Source organism: Cavia porcellus, unplaced genomic scaffold (genome assembly GCF_034190915.1).
Source record: "Cavia porcellus strain 051 isolate PalLab524CR breed Dunkin Hartley unplaced genomic scaffold, mCavPor4.1 scaffold_6, whole genome shotgun sequence".
Classification (NCBI taxonomy): Eukaryota; Metazoa; Chordata; class Mammalia; order Rodentia; family Caviidae; genus Cavia; species Cavia porcellus.
The window spans coordinates 33,754,633-33,761,012 of NW_026947489.1; positions in this window are offsets into that span (position 1 = coordinate 33,754,633).

The window sequence follows — 6,380 nt, forward strand, 5'->3', positions numbered from 1 at the left end:
TAAGCTTGTAGGATATATTTTCTATGGTCAAGGCCTTTTTTAGTTTTCCAAAGATAATAAACTTCAGGTGAGAAAATATGAAGTTTGTTGATAACTGAGTTTTTGTAAAATAAGAGTAATTGCATATATAAATAAATGGAAAAATAAATTATTTTATTTGGATACCACACAGTAGGCTATTATGACCTTTAGATAGTCTAGAACAGACTTAAACTTCACTTTCACCCCCAAAAGCATGGGACGGATTCTAAACATTCTGTCATTTGATAGAGATCGTGGGTTATTTGCCCTCACTGATCTCATGGAGAATGCCTTGTTTGCTTGTTTTTGCTGGTGTTTTTGCTTTTGTGAAGACTGAACCTGGGGCCTAATGTATTGAAGCACATGCACGGCTGCTGAGCTGTACCTCCAGCCCAAGGGTGATTTTAATTGAGTCAAATAGTCAATGTAGTTTGGTCTTAGGGCAAAAACTCTCATTTTTGCCCATGGTATCATAATATCAAAAGCATGTAGTTATGTTCAGTAAGACATTATGCATTGTTTCTCTTACTGTTAGAAACAGTCGAGATTATAGGCTAATTTATAGACTCCTCTACTCTTGTCAATTATATAAGATCTTGTTGTTTCACTTTTCAGATAATTTTTCCTTTAAAAGTTTCTTTCCTTTTGTCTTCTAATAAATATACCCTTTCTAAATCCTTTTTCTTTTGAAGTGAAAAGACTAAAAGGACTACTTTTGTAATTAAAAGTCATTTTTAAATAACCTTGGGTGATTGTTTCTACATATCAAAACATCTTTATGGTCCCATTTCTATGGCAAGAAAGACAAGCGACTGGGATCCTGCACATTTTACTGCAGTCTACATTAATTACCTTCTATTAAAAAAATGACAAAGACCTTTCTGAAAGAGAATCTGGCACTCTTTCCACAGAAATGATGGCAGACACCCTACTTTGCTGATTTCTTGACACTTCTAATTACCTGTATTCATCTGAAATCGTTTCCTTTGTAGAGAATTATTGGCATGATTTTCTGAGAACAAGAGGAAAATGGAAAACATTTTAGCAAGTTAAGGAGAAAAAAATCAACAGTATCATTGTTTGCCGCTTTTGTTGAAACTACCTGCACAAGTCATTTGAGGGACATGAAGGTAAATGAAAGGTTATACTTTGCCCCGCACGCTGTTGCTGGTATTTGTAATGTCAATAACTGTAGAAGGTTGTCAGGAAGCCGGAGAGATAAAGGTCAATAGCAATGACAAATGTATCATTGTACGCGTTTGAATATGCAATATCAGCCTAATCTGCCAGGGGAGACTTTCACAGCCTGGAAATATCAATCAGGTGCTATGTAAAACCCACCTATTGTTCTCCAGGCTCCTGGATTGCTATGGGGAGAGCCAAAGATTTAAAACCTAGCAGAGAAATTTGGTGGGGAGGGGTAAGGAAAGGAGGTGATACCGTGGTTCTTGCTGAATACATCTATATGCATGTTCATTATTTCTTCTAAAGATAAGATTAAAAATATATTAAAAGTTATTCAGCCTCTCAGATTGCTTCATCGGTGGAATATTTAAATATTTTTCTTTACACAGAAGAGGAAGATACAATTCAGCTTTGTATATCATTGCGATCAAGTGCATACCAGAGCCTTTCGGCGTTATAAGCTAAATTAAATATTAACCATGCCTTTCATACAATCTTGACAAAAATTTAGTTGGTCTAATGGTGAGCCTTATACCAAGCCCTGCCTCCTGTTGATTTTGACATGTGGGAAAGCATGACCATTTGTATTCAGTAATAAATTATTTACAAATGAAATGCACAATAGCTTATTTAAACTGTGTCTCCACTAAGAAGAATTCTTGTTAAAATACATTTTCCTGGAGCTGAACTGGAGTATTTGGATCTAGTAGAAAAATTCAACTGTCTTCCTTTTAATAAACTGTACTAGAAAAATCACTTAAACCCTTTTGGGAAATGAAAAGTGAAAAAAATTCACAAGAGATCTTTCAAATGATTGTGCTTCATTTGAATGTGTGTCTTGAAGAACACCTGCAGCATATGAAGACAGTGGTCTGAAATATAAGGGATCATATTTTATGGATGTCACTCCTTAATTTTTGCATCTGTTGGTACCTGACATTAACAGAAAATACTTTGCAAAATCTCCTCCTGAGATGGTCTGTATTTCCTTGGGTATGATGACCCTTTTCCTAATCCTGACTTAAGCATAAGTCATCCTATCTTCCCAAACACACACACAGACCACAGAGCAAGAGAAGTGAAAAGTCATTTGCTGCTGAATTCTGTGCAGGGCCAAGGGAAAGGGCAGTGAACTCAGCAGCATCCTGAGGGAACAGGAAAAGGGAAAAGTCTGGAGGGGACAGAGAGGGGTTGGAGGAGAAAAGGAGGGAAAGAAGAACAGAAATGATTTAGGAAGGAGGTAAGAAAGGAGGGGTAGCCTGAAGGTAAAATATAAATATAACTTAACAAAATAAATATGTTAAATCTGTTTGTTACTTAGGTAAAGGGAGATTTCCTGAATAGAGAGAGAGAGAGTAGAGATTGAGAGAGAGGATAGCACAAGGTGCTCAGAAGAAAAAGTCCTAGACGGAGAGAAGAAACAGAGCCAACAGGGTGTCCCTGCTGGTTTCCATCCAGGGTCTGTCCATTTAGTGGACAGCAGCAGTCAGAGGCTTGGTTCCTGGCACATATATCCGTGCAATGGGCGGGCCTTATTTAGAAAGATGCAGCACTTTTGCTGTGGTGAGGCTACCAGGTACCCCTTAAATGCTCTTCACTTTAAGCATTCCGTAGACTTCATGATGGAGCTTTTAATTTTTAGGTTTTTCTACAGCTTGGATTATATTCAGAGAAAGAAAAAAAAATTTAAATGTCCTCGAACAGAAACCTTCAGCGAAGTCAGTATTACGTTTTGGGTCAGGGTTATTTCATTTTCCCCCAGTTTCCCTCTGTAGTTCGTTAGTTTTTGATTACATCTCTGACCCTCAGATAAGACTCCTGTGTAAGTAAACAGTCTAGCTGAGTTCACCATGTGCCCTGGGACAGCTAGAGCCTTTTCACAATGTTTTGTTTGTTTTACTTTTTACTTTTTGCAAATTGAAATTACATAAACAGTACAGGATCTTTACTTTTCTCTTGTCTTCCTGCCGGGAGGTGGCATTTTCTCCCTCAAGCTAACTAAAAGAGTCTAAGGGGAGCTAGAAGATGTTAGGTACAGATGATTTTCTTAACACTTTCATCTACCTGAATACAGGTTCTGGAAATAACTGTTTCCTGGACCATCTGTGCAAAAGTGTCCTCTTTTTAATGGGACAATGCCTGGATGTGAATATACTTTTGAAATTTTTTTTGCTTCATTCTTTTTCCTTTTTTTTTCATTAAAAGTAGTTTGGAGATGAACTACGATAAACAGTGCAGTTTTGTAATGTATCTTGTGACCCCTTTTTAAAAGTTTGTGATACAGCGAAAAATGACATCATGATTATTTTAGATACTGTAGTACTCTTTTATATTAGGTGATAGATATAGAAAAATAGCTTATTGAACTATAATTTTCTATTAAGTCCACGTAACTTGATTTTGCACTTCTTTCAGGATGTAGTAATTTAGATAGCAACAGAATTACACAGTGATTTAAAACATTTTTGTTTTTGGCTTTGTCTCGCCTTGGCTCATTGATATTACTGGTCATTCTAATCATTTGTGGCCCTTGATGGCAACTGCTGAGAATGTGCAGGATTCTTCCATACCTTTTTCTTTGCAGACCTCCTGCCTGCAAAATGAAAGAAAAATCTAAGGCGAATAACCTGCCCTACAAGTTGAACATGCTGGAAATGTAGGGATGAGAGATTAGATATAATTTTATTCATGTCTGTCTCCTCTATCTCCCTGTGTAGACGGATGAAGTATAAAACGTGACAGAGGACGCAGTTGTGAGGAAAACCATAAATCTTCGTTGGGGTTTTTCCTGAGGTAAGAGAAGGGTGAAGGCCAAATGCTTCCAGGTCTCTCAAAGTTAACTTTCCCTTATCGGAACACACCAACCCCCTTCCTTCCCTTTCTCTCCCGCGTGTCCCCATAACCAAGTCTTCTGCTTTGAAGGGGAATTACCTAGCCTGTAATGTAATTTAGCATTTTAAACTTACTTACTATTCTTCAAAACTCACCAATCTTATTTACTAAGAATACACTTAAGAAAATTAAATAGATATTCAATTATTTATTCTAAAGAAATCATCAAGCTTTGAAAACTGTTTAAGATATTAGGACTTCAATTTAAGCAACAGAGAGCAACCAAGGTGAGAAGGAATACAGCAAGTACGTAAACTTAGAATGAAGATTACTAGGAAAAAGTAAAATAGTTAACTACCGAGGAAGGGAAGTAGATTTTAATTATAAATAAGCATTTGTTCAACTATAAGAAAAATGATATAGATGGTCAAAGTGGATTAAAGCTAATTGTGGATTGAAAAAATAGCTCCATTGTTCAAAGACAAAACACTGACAACCAGTGAAGAATTTAGAAATATAAATCATCATCTATATTATATGCAATATTAATCCGTTTTTCATTATCTTATTGTGTCCTCTAGGAGTCTAACACTTACACCAAATGTGTAGAACTCAGAGTAGACCTGAGACAGCAACAAAAAACCTAGAAGTTAGGCAATTGACCCAGTGAAACAGTGGTAAAGGAGCCGTCCTGTTTAGTCTGGCAAAGAGAAGACTTAGAGGGAATTAATAGCAGTCTTCGAGTTCGTGCAGGAACAGTCCTTTGCAGGTAAAAGGGAACAGCTGGCCTCGGTTTCCGCTGAGGTCGGTCCGGGATAGCAGCGGCGTCTTATACATAGCTGGAGAGGATTCAGGAGACATGAGTATCAGGGAAAGAACTGGGAGATAATCTCCAGGATTTAGATTTAAGATTCGATTAATAATAATAGAATTATTAGTGTTATTTTTGAAGTCAGCTAGTCCAAATTGAAGAACGAAAAGAAAGCAATGCATGCAACAGGAACGCATGGCAGAAAGGAATAAGTAATTGTGATCTAGAGATAAAGGCTGTTAGCATGAATGAAAAACTAAGTTTTAGAAATGTAAGAGAATACTTGATTAAAAAAAATTATTACTGAGAAAAGGAAGGGGTTAAACAAGTAAAAAGAAATTGAAGGTAGAGCATATATTTAGAATATGTAAACATAACTTTAACAAAAATTTTGTTACTTATAGTAAAAAAAGAAACACTAGTTATTCATGTGTAGAATATATATAGCACCCACTAATGATTTAAAAAACAATCTGTGGGATTAGTGTGTTTAAATATTCAAAAGAAGATCAACAAACAAAATTGTCATATTTTATAGCTAGTTTTATAAAAAAAATAAAATTGTAAAGAAAATGACTACATAACTATTTTACAATTTCTGATTTTATGACACACTTAACATACAAAACAGGACTTTAGAATGTACAGAATTCAGTAAGCAATTTATAATGGTAAAAATTACTGTAAGAAGTGAGGGCAGCCATCATCAATGTCCTTATCAAGGGAGATATTTCCTGAGCATTCGGAGATCTAAGAAGATCAAACAAAGGAAAGTGAGCCATGAATCTAAGTTACTCAGAGTCTAAAACTGGTTGTCATTTGATAAGAAAGTTGCATTATGGAGAAATTACTGAGGATAGCAAAGTTTATCACACTGAAATGATGCTTATTTGCACAAATACAGACGGAAGAATGACCATTTCAGAAAGGTGAACTATTAAGCTTGTGTAAAATAACAGTAGAGGTTACAATTTCCAGTTCTTTTAAATTACAATCCCAGCTCCAGTCAGTGATCAGAATTGTGCTTAAAGATTACAAATATATTGAGGGTCTGTGTCAGCTACTTGGTTCCTAGATTACTTGGTCAGTTTTATCACTTTGTTAGCCACTTTTATTTCCTCAGTTACTTTATATCTCTGAAAATAAAATGGATCTCACTTATGTTTAGCTTTGTTGAATAATATTTTCAATATTTCACAGCTGTATTTTGTCACTGATGGGTTCACTTCAGTGTGTTTGGCAACGTACTAATTTTTCTGATTTTGAAACTTCTCACTCTAAAAAGCAGAAAACAGAACAGTCTATATTTTAATTTACTTTGCCAAGCTTATAGTTATGTATACTTTACAGGATTCTGGTCCCCCAAATTTAGCAGTCTAAGAATAGATACTTGAAAATATTTCTTTACTGTTTTAAAAAATATATTTATAAACAACTCACTTTTAAAATGATTATGGTTTGAGAATCTCCTCTCTCTGTTTCCTTCTCTTCCTCTGTCTTTCCCTCTTTCTCTCCCTCTCCCCACAAAGAA